This window comes from Meriones unguiculatus, chromosome 1 (genome assembly GCF_030254825.1).
Source record: "Meriones unguiculatus strain TT.TT164.6M chromosome 1, Bangor_MerUng_6.1, whole genome shotgun sequence".
Classification (NCBI taxonomy): domain Eukaryota; kingdom Metazoa; phylum Chordata; class Mammalia; order Rodentia; family Muridae; genus Meriones; species Meriones unguiculatus.
This window is the reverse complement of record NC_083349.1, coordinates 198399698-198411132: the sequence shown is the minus strand read 5'-3', so window position 1 is coordinate 198411132 and position 11435 is coordinate 198399698. Positions and strand designations below refer to the sequence as shown.

At 38.5% G+C, this 11435-nt stretch overlaps 1 pseudogene; it reads left to right on the top strand.

Moving 5' to 3' along the window:
- Window positions 1–316: 316 nt before the first annotated feature.
- Window positions 317–1302, top strand: LOC132655118 (vomeronasal type-1 receptor 4-like; annotated as a pseudogene).
- Window positions 1303–11435: the final 10133 nt, after the last annotated feature.

Here is an 11435-nt window from a genome sequence, read left to right as displayed (position 1 = left end):
TTGGGAGGCAGAGATAGGTGGATCTCTGTAAGTCTGAGCACAGCTTGTTTTACAGAGCGAGTTCCAGCCAGTGCTACACAGGGAAATCTTGTCTCAAAAACCAAAAAGGAAAGAAAGGAAGGAAGAAAACCCAAAAAGGAGAGAAAGGAAGGAAGGAAGGAAAAATGAAAAAGGAAGGAGTTGGATATTTCATCACCTCTCTGTGCTGTCAGTCAGTATATTTTCCCACAACTGCCATTTTAAAAATAGTTTTATAATACAGTCCAGTTATTTTTCACTCTAAACCTAACAAATCTGACATGCGGTAACATCCATCATGGTTCCAAGTGACACCATCTTGGGGATCTTTCTCATATCACAGTTATGCATTGGTGTCATAGGGAACTCATCACTGTTCATTTTATATTTATATTGTTACTTCTTTAAGCTTCATTTTATGAAGTTGATAGATTCAGTTTTCATGAATCTGACAATAGTTAATATACTGTTCATCACATTCTCATTAATACCAGATATCCTGGCATCCTTTGGAGTACCCAACCTTCTGGATGATATTGGTTGTAAGGTAGTTTTGTTTATGACCAGAGTCCTACGGGGTATGTCAATCTGCACCACCTGTGTTGTAAGCGTATTTCAAGTCATCACCATTATTCCTAGTAATTCTAAGTGGGCATGGCTTAAGCCTAAACTCTCTACATGGGCTTTTTCTTCTTTACTTTGCTCCTGGCTCATTAACCTGCTCATCTATCCATATATCTTTGAAGGTGTAATAGCCAAAACAATTTTACTCCTGTTGGCACTGGATATGTGCATGCTTACTGTCAAAACAAGTACTTTGGGTACAGAAACTCATGGATATTTTTAAGTGTCATATTCAGTCATGATCTCTTTTTTGTGGCCATCATGACTTGTGCCAGCTGCTACAAGATGACTTTCCTCTATAGACACCACAAGAGAGCCCAGCACCTCCACAGCCTAAGCCTCTCCTCCAAACCATCTCCTGAAAGCAAAGCTGCTCACCACATCCTGTTTCTGGTAACCTGCTTTGTGTTCATTTATTGGTTAAACAACTCCATCACTCTTTATGGCTTTTATGCACAAACAAAAATTCCAAGGTTGGAGGGAATTAATGCAGTTTTTAACACCTGCTACTCAACCATCTGCCCTTTCTTACTAATGAGGAATAATAAAATTATTTTGCAATTCACTTCTTCCTTTTCTGTATTGAGAATGACCTGTTTTCAAAGTGCACTCGTGGCTGAATTGAAACCCACAATTTCTCATCCTTATGAGATTAAATAGTATACTGATTGGCAGTAGTATTTCCATGGCATAAAAGATTAGAATGTGTACCTTGAATACCTGATAGGGCCTTCGTCATAATTCACACAATCTGTTTGCTATTAAAACTCAGGTATTTAGCATTTATCTTGAATATAATTTCATGTACATAATTTTGATAATTTGAACATTTATTACCCACTCAAATTATGACACTGTGGGAAAATGAACTTCTAAATAGTTTCAACAATATCTTATCTTGACTTTTTGCTATTAAAATACTTCTAATCAAAAAATTTAAATAGCATTTGGACCTTGGTTCATGTTTTTATGGAGTGTTGTGTTTTTAAGAACACTAGTTTTTTTTTTTTGAAAGATCTAAGCACTTTCATTGTATTGTGTTTAAAGATTTCAGGTAATTATTTAAATAACAACAATAATAATAATGAAACACTCAGAGATGCTGATTATCCTTCTTCCAGCTATCATTAGTTGCATGTAATTCTTTGTATAGGAGTGATATCCGTGGGACTTTTGCCCTTCTTTGTTAATGTCTGTATTGATATGGAAATTGTTCCAGTCTTATTGTATAACCATTTTTAGGGAGGATTATTTTACAGCAGACTTACTGGTATTCTCGGTCTTAAAATCTCTTTTCCCCCTCTTCTGAAATGTTCCCTGAGCCATAACACAGGAGCTGTGATATGGATGTAGCCATAGGTGCCAGGCTCCCCACTGTCTGTTTATCTTTGCATTGTATCTAGGAGTGGTTTTCTGTGATGGCCTCCATTTGATCTGAGGATTTGGAACTAAAAGTCAAAGATGAGAGGGAACATGCATTTGTCTTTCTGGGTCTGGTCACCCATATTACTGTAATGAATCTAAATAAAATATTTTCAAAAGTCTGTCCCTGACTATACTCCTTTGCTCTGTTGGAGTCTTCTCAATCTGGGGTGAGTGTTTCCTTACATCACCCAAGTTAAGGTCATCTGCAACCACTGTAAACTAAAGAGAACATTATGTTTTCAAATTTGAATTGGGGTAGAGTGTCTGCCAAGGAAATCCTGGTAATATACTTACATCATCTCCACTTCTCTGCCTCTGGCCCTCCTGTCTTTCCCATTCCCTTATTCTTTATGAAATTCATGACCTCTTATAATTTTTACTGTGATATACGTACGTTTACACACATATTACACATTAGTTTCATATGTAACCAGTTGAGTCTGGTTAGGGCTGCTTGTATGTACATGTTTTTAAGGTTCTTCACTTAGGATTGATAGCTCTCAGAGGCTTTATCCATAGAGAGTCCTGATCCACCCTCTCTCAACAGTCATTGGAAAACTGTAGCTCTTCATTTGGCGTGAGCCTCGTCAAATGTCCCCCAACAGTGTTGGCATTTCAATTGGTGTTCTCATTATGCAGGTCTTGCTTAGACAACCATATTGTTGAGATTTCATGGATGCAGCCTCATGACATACTCTGCAGTATTCGTTCTAGTCTTCTGGCTTTTACAGTATTTCAGACCTCTCTTCCACAGTGCTCGCTGAGACTTCAGTAATAAGTGTTGTGTTGTAGAGCTACCAATCAAGACAGGGCACCCCAAGGTCATCTAATCCTTGTATTTTGACAGTATTCCTACAGGCTTTCTACGTTCTCTTCTGTCTTTTGCAAAACAATCTTCTTTGATAAGGGGTGACATCTCCACTCTGAATGTAAATGTAAGTATTTAGAATATAGTTAGAAACTACATGGCTCTGGGATATCACAGAAGTATTAAATAATGAGGTGTTGCTCTGAACAGAGAGGTCTCAAGAGAAGAAACGAAAATGGCTTAGAAATATTTGTAAAATTGTTCATTATCCATGGGCTGGTGAAATGGATAGCGCAGTGGTTGAGAGCACTGGATGCTCTTGCAGAGGTCCACTGTTCTCTTCCCAGTAAGGTCAGAGTTGCTCACAAGTATCTATATAGGGATCTGGTTCCCTTTTCTGGCAGGCATATAGGTGAACATGCAGAAAAAGCACCCATTACATTTACAAAATTGGCTCATTATCCTTAGTGATCAGAACAATTCAAATTAATACTACGTTCATGAATGAAATTAAAGACTTTCTAAAATTCAATGACATTGAAGGCATAGCATAGCCAGACTAATGGGACATAATAAAAGCAGTGCTAAAAGAAAAATCCATAGCACTAAGTGTCTTCAAGTAGAAATTGGAGAGATCTCATACTACAATTTAAAAGTGCTCCTGAAATCTCAAGAACAAAAGACGCAAACACGCTCAAGAACTGTAGATGGCAGGAAATAATCAGACTAAAGTTGGAAATCACTGAGTTAGAAACAAAGAAAACAACATAAAGAATCAACTAAACCCAGAGTTGGTTCTTTCAGAAAATCAACAAAATGGAAAAACCCTTAGCCAAACTAACTAAAAGGTAGGAGAAGAGTATGCAAATTAATAAAATCATAAATGTACACAGGGATGTAACAACAGACATGGAGGAAATCCAAAAGATCATTAGGCCTTACTTCAAAAACCTGTATTCTACAAAATTGACAAAGCCTACCAAAGTTAAATCCAGTTAAGGCGAACAATAAGTTATAGTCTTATAACCCCCAAGTAAATAGAAGCAGTCATTAAAAGTCTCCCACCCAAAAAAGCTCAGAGCCAGACGGTTTTAGTGTGGAATTAGATCAGACCAGACTTTCACAGAAGAGCTCATATCAATAGTCCCTAAAATATTCTACAAAATTGAAACAGAAGGAACATTTCCAATCTCATTCTAGGAGGCCACAGTCACTGTGATACCTAAACCACACAATGACCCAACAAAGAGAGAATTTCAGAACAATTTCTCTTATGAAGATTAATCAAAAAATTTTCAGAAAATACTCGAAAACTAAATCCAAGAACATATGTAAATACCATATATGTCAACCAAATATGCTTTACCCCAGAGATGCAGAGATGGTTTAACATACAAAAAACATTAATGTAATCCACCATATATACACACTGAAAGAAAGAAAAAACACATTATCATCTCCTTAGTTGCTGAAAAGGCCTTTGCTAAATTCCAGCATCCTTTCATGTTAAAGACTTGAAGAGATCAGGGATATAAGGCAAATACCTAAACCTAACAAAGGCAATACACAGCAAGCCAATAGCCAACATTAAATTAAATGGAGTGGAACTCAAAACAATTCTGCTTAAATCAGGAGCAAGGCAATGCTGCCCACTCTATCCGTATCTATTCAATATAGTACTTGAAGTCCTATCCAGAGCAAGAAGATGAATAATGGTGTTCAAGGGGATACAAAAAGGAAAGTAAGAAATTAAAATATCTGTATTCAATTATGATATCATTGTAAATTACAGTGGCCACCCAAAATTCTACCAGAGAACTTCTAGATCTGATAAATATCTTCAGCAGATTGGCTGGATACAAAATTGTCTCAAAAAATCAGTAGCTCTCCTGTACACAAACTGACAAATGGGCTATGAAAGAATTTAAGGAAATAAAATCTTTCAAAAGAGCCACAAATAATGTAATATATTTGGTGTGACTCTAACCAAGCAAGTGAAAATGTTGTGTGACAAGAACTTCAAGTCTTTGTAGAAAGAAGCTGAAAAAGATATCAGATGGAAAGATCTCCCATGGTCATGGATTTGTAGAATTAACATAGTAAAAATGGCCAATTTACCAAAAGCAATCTACAGATTCAATGTAAATCCCATCAAAATTTCAACACAGTTCTTTATAGATCTTGAAAGAGAAATTCTCATCCTCATATGAAAGAAATGTTAAACAGGATAACTAAAATAATCCTGTACAATAAAAGAATTTCTGGAGGTATCCCCATTCCTTATTTTAAGCTGTACTGCAGAGTAATAGTAATAAAAACTTCATAGTAAAGGCACAGAAACAGACTAGTTGATCACCAGAATTGAACCAAAGACCCAGAAATAAACCCACACAACTATAAACAGTTGATTTTGACAAAGAACAAAAACCACACAATGGAATGAAGAAAATATATTCAACAAATAATGCTGGTGTAACTGCATGAATACACATAGAAAAATGGCAATAGATCAATATTTATAATCCTGCACAAAGCTCAACTCCAAGTGGATCAAAGACCTCTACCTGAAACAGGATACAACAAGCGTAATAGTACAGAAAGTAGAAATCAACCTTGAACTTATTGGTACAAGAGACTGATTCCTGAAAACAAACAAACAGACAAACAAGCAAACCCAACATCCAAGGCTCTAAGATTAACAATTAATAAATGAGACTTTATGAAAGTGAAAAGCTTCTGTAAGGCAAAGAACACTGTCAATAGGACAAAATAGCAGTGTACAGAATGGGACAAGGTCTTCACCAACCCTACATCTGACAGAGGGCTAATATCCAAAATATATAAAGAGGTGAGGAAAGCAAACACAATAACCTAATTAAAAGTAGGGTTCAGAACTAAACTTAATTCTCAACAGAGGAAATTCTAATGGTTAAGAAGCACTTAAAGATTGTTCTCACTTCATCTGAAGTCACAGGTGCAGGGTTCTTACCCCCCAAAACAGAGAAGAGACTCCTTAGAAACTCAAATCAAAATAATAAAAATTGCTGGCATATTGTACAGTTTCTTGGACTCCAACAGGCTGGCCCCAGAAGGAAATTTATCTTAGCTACTCATAGAAAGGTAAAGTTTGTGTATATACAAAAAGACAGTATTATGAGACTGTAGTGTCACTGTCAAAAAGAATATCCACAATGGAACTGTCAATAAAAACTTGAGATAAAGGGCAATCAAAATACAAGGGAAAGGAAAATACACATAAGTTAATTCCTTATTGGGAAATCAATAGAATGTATGCATAAATTGATAAATACTGTCTCCATGGTCACTAATTCCAAGGACTAGTTAGTAGTTAGTTTCTAGCTAAATAATCACAGGACACTCTGGTACAGGCTCTCTTCTGTGGTCAGTTTGTTCTGGCAACTCCATCAAGCACCTGCCCTCGAAAACAACTCAGCAGGAGAAGGCTCTGAGGCAGCCACACTTCATTTAGAAGCAACCCAGATAACAACTACCAAGAAGTGAGAACAACCTGCCAGAGTGGGCCCGTCGTCAGGGCGTGTGGAAGTCTGGGTTCAAGTTCAATTGACTTTTTGTCTGCTGGCGTCGTTTACAGAGTCCATCCTCACACACTAAGCCATCCCACTCCTGGTTTAAAAGAGGGTTGTCTGTGTAGAAATGAGCTAGGCACAGCATGATTTTGGAAAGCAAATAGGAATTGTTTGGAATGTGTCCATCCTGTTCACTCGTGGCTTACATTCTGGTGAATGATAAATGTTGCTGTCAAAAGCTGTTCCCGACCCTTATAAGGGTTGCCTGGCTTTGATGGCAAGACTTAAACATTTAGACTGAAGTGGTGTTTGAAGTTTAGGGTCTGTGAACCTACTGATAAAGCGAAGAGAAGGTTCTTGTTTGTATATAATATTGATTTAGTGATGTTAGACTTACCTAATTTATGAACAAGAGAGCAAACTCTGTAGTTTTAGACAAAAAAAGTTTTAATAAAAGGTTGCTGTCTTGTAATATAAATGTTGTCCACTGCCCTTTTTCACAGGCCGAGAACAGGTAGAGAGCATGTAATTGGTTTAGGCTCTCAGATAAATGTGAATTGAGGCTGAAAATGTCACTCATCCTTCACTGAGTTAGAGGATTTGGCTACTATGGGTATATTTATGTTTGTTTCTTCTATTCCTCTTAATATTACTTAATCTTGTTCTACACTAATGTGATCAGTAGGGAAAGAAGGGCCCAAATGCATAAGTTTCTTTGCACTTTTGCACCATCCCACCTACTTAATACCAATAAACATTTAAAAGAAAAAAAAAAAAAGAAATGTTTAATGTCCTTAGTCATCAGGGAAATGCAAATCAAAATGACTCTGAGATTCCACCATATACAAGTCAGAATGGCTAATATAAAAATCTCAAGTGCTGGCTAAGATGTGGAGCAAGGGGAACACTCCACCATTGTTGGTGGGAGTACAGATTTGTATAACCAGTTTGGAAATAAAACTGAAGGTTTCTTAGAAAATAGGAACTAGTTCTACCTCAAGATGCAGCTATACCACTCCTGGACATAGATCCAAAAGATGAACAACCATAAAATAAGGACACCTGATCAACTATGTTCATAGCAACTTTATTAGTAATTGCTTGAAACAGGAAACCATCTAGATGTCTCTCAACCAAAGAATGAATAAAGATAATTTGGTATATTTACACAATGGATACCATTCATCTATGAATAACAGTGACACCATGCAGTTTGAAAGCAGGTAAATGGAATGACAAGGTACCATGCTGAGTGAAGTACCCCAGACCCAGAAAGACATGCATGGTATGTACTCATTTATAAGTGGATATTAGCCATAATGTACAGGATAGCCATGCTACAATCTGCAAGACACAAGATGCTAAGTAACAAGGAGATTGATGGGATATGTGGGAAGAAAGGGTGTCTAGGCACCAGTGCGGAGATGGGTGAGAAATGGCTGGGAGAATGAACAGAAATCCATGAGTGAGGGGGCATGTCTGAGACAGGGGTAGCTCCTGGGAATCATTTGGGTGACCTTTGCTGACAACTAAGAAGTGGAAGACATGAAGGCCGAGGAGACCACTTTCTGTAGCTAGGCAGAACTTCCTGTGCAGGGAGGGGGACTCCAATGCACCCACAAAACCTGCCAGCCAAAATATGTTGTGTCTACAAGAAGGGCAATAAGGGCAGGGATAAAAATGGAAACAGAGATTGAGGGAAGGGCCAACCAATGACTGTCCTAACTTGAGACCCACTCCATGGGAGAGAGCCAACCCCTGATACTCTTCTATGCTTGTAGACAGGAGACTAGCATAACTGTCTTCTGAGAGGATTCACCCATCAGATGATGGAAACAGAGGCTGAGACCAACAGTCAAACAATAGGCAGAGCTTGGGGAATATTTTGGAAAAATTGAGGGAGGGATTGAGGGAGTTTGAGGCATTGAGGACACTACAAGAAGACCTACACAGTAAACTAACCTGGGCTCATGAGGGCTCACAGAGACTGAACCACCAAGTAATGCACATGAATGGCTGGACCTAAACCCCCTACACATATGTAGCCAATGTGCAGCTTGTTCTTCATGTGGGTCCCCTAACAATTTGAGTGGGCCCTGTATGACTCTTTTGCCTGCCTTTGAGTTTGTTTCCCCTAGCTTCGGTTGTTTGGCCTCAGTAGGAGGAGATGTGCTTAGTCCTTCTGTGACTTGAAGTGCCAGGGTAGAGTGGTATCCATGTGGGGCCTTCCATTAACTGAGGAGAACAAGAGGGGGACTGCAAAGAGGGGTGTGAGGGTAGGACTGGGGGTAGAGGAGGGAGAGGGCCTTAGATCAGGTGTAAAACGAATACTTAAATAAATTAATTAAAAATAAATGTAAATTTTAAAGTTATAGATTTTATCTTACTCCTCTGAGAAGTGCTAAGATCAAGTAAACAGCTGACAACAAATGCTGGCATAGATTCAGCGAGAAGGCACTGCTTATTCACTGTTGGTGGGTTACGCACTGGTGCAGCCATCATGGAAATCTCAAAAAGCCATAGTGGTGAATTCTCAAACAGCTGAAACCGCATCTACCACCATGACCCACCTAGACCACTCTGTGGCATATACCAAAGGACTCAATATCCTACTGCAGGGATATTTGCTCAGCCATGTTTACTCTTGTCATATTCAGAACAAGTGGAAGATGGACGAAACCTAGATGTCCTCCACGTGATGAATGAATAGTAAAATGTGGTAGGAACTTAAGAGAATTCTAATCATTTTAAAAAAAGGAACAAAACAAGACAAAAAGAAAATGAAAAAACCACGTGAAATTTGCAGTTAAGTGGGTGAAATTGGAAAATAGTATATTGAGTGAGTTAATCAAGACCCAGGAAAAGAAGTGGTAAGTGTTCTGTCCTATTTGTCAATCTTCACTGAAATCTTCAGATGTCAGTACATAAGTTGAAGTAACTGGAAAAATCCAAAAAATAGAATGGTGTCATGGTCATGAAGAAAAAAGAAGAAGCTCAAATGAGAGAAATAGTGGGACACAGTTACTGAGAAGGAAAATGGAGGGAATGGAAGAGGTTTTTTTAAAGCCAGGGGAATTATAATGCTCCCCTTGAGAGCAACAGACTCTTCAACAAAAACCTTAGCTGCAGACATGGGAAACTTCATTCAAGTTGTTGGTAGGGAACACCCAAGAAAATTTCCAAACCACATATGCTATTGGTGTCATCTTTTGTTGCTTTCCAAAACTTGAAGGTAAGACCCTATTGCTGAAGGGAAACATCTCAAAAAATCAAAATAATTATGATGATGATCATCATCATCACCATAATAGTAGTTGTAATTGTTGTTGTTGTTAAAAACTGAGCAGGGATGAGAGAGAAGCTTCTGAAATCCCAATAATACATTGGCAGTTGATGGCTTCCTCAAGAGGAGAGTCATTGTTCTTTACAGGTGTGGCCACTGGCAGACTGCCCGTGCCCCAGTGAATGATTTCACACCACTGAGCATATAGCAACAGTGACTGGATGAAATGAGTTATACATTTTAAAAGAAGAAAGCACATGAAGTTAGGAGAGTTTTGTTTGGGACGCTGAGAGGAGTTGGAGAGAGTTGGAATGGGAGGTGGACATGATCAAGATACTTTGTATGAAAGTTTCCAAAAATACATGAAATTTTATTTTAATAATCAATAAACACTGCTAGTTACAGTCTTTCAGATGCGCTCAGTAGACTCCTGTCATACGTTCAATGCACATCCCATCTGTCTTTCTAAACGAGGATTGATCATCTTACCCCATGTCCCCTCTATTGATTATCTTTTTTAGGTGTATAGATTTCATTATGTTTATCATATCTTATAGGTCTATATAAGTGAGTATATCCCATGTTTGTCTTTCTCCTTCTGGGATATTTCACTCAGAATGATCTTTTCTAGATCCCACCATTTGCCTGCAAATTTCATGATTTCCTCCTTTTTGATTGCTGAGTAGTATTCCATTGTATAAATATACCACAATTTCTGTACCCATTCCACCGTTGATGGACATCTGGGTTGTTTCCAGGTTCTGGCTATTACAAATAGAGCTGCTATAAACATGGTTGAGCAAGTGTCCTTTTTGTGTACTTGAACAAACTTTGGGCATATACCTAGCAGTGGTATAGCTGGGTCTGGAGGAAGCACTATTCCTATTTGTCTTAGAAAGCGCCAGGTAGCTTTCCAGAGTGGTTGTACCAGTTTACATTCCCACCAGCAGTGGAGGAGGGTTCCCCTTTCTCCACAACCTCTCCAGCATGTGTTATCGCTTGAGTTTTTCATCTTGGCCATTCTGATGGGTGTAAGGTGATATCTCAGGGTCGTTTTGATTTGCTAATGAGGATGAGCATTTCTTTAAGTGTTTTTCTGCCATTCGATATTCCTCTGTCAAGAATTCTCTGTTTAGCTCTGTTCCCCATTTTTTAATTGGATTACTTGGATTGCTGCTTTTCAGCTTCTTTAGTTCTTTGTATATACTGGATATTAGAGTACAGGGAATCATAAGAAAGAAGGGGAGTTAGTCTGATGGGGAAAGGATAGGAGCTCCACAAGGACCAAATATATCTGGGCACAGGGTCTTTTCTGAGACTGACATTCAACCAAGGACCATGTATGGATATAACCTAGAACCTCCACTCAGATGTAGCCTGTGGTAGCTCAGTAACCAATTGGTTTCCCAAAGTGAGGGGAACTGGGACTATTTCTAACAGGAACTCAATGACTGGCTCTTTGGTCTCCCCACCCCCGAAGGGAGGAGCAGTCCTGTTAGGCCACAGAGGAAGGCTTTGCAGCCAGTCCTGAAGATACCTGCTAAAACAGGATCAAATGAATGGGGAGGAGGTCCCCCCTATCAGTGGACTTGGAAAGGGGCACAGTGGAGATGAGGGAGGGAGGGAATGAGGGATCGGGACACGGCTGGGATACAGAGTTAATAAAATGTAACTGATAAAAAAATAAAATAAAAAAGAAAACAAAACAAAAAAATCAATAAACATTAAA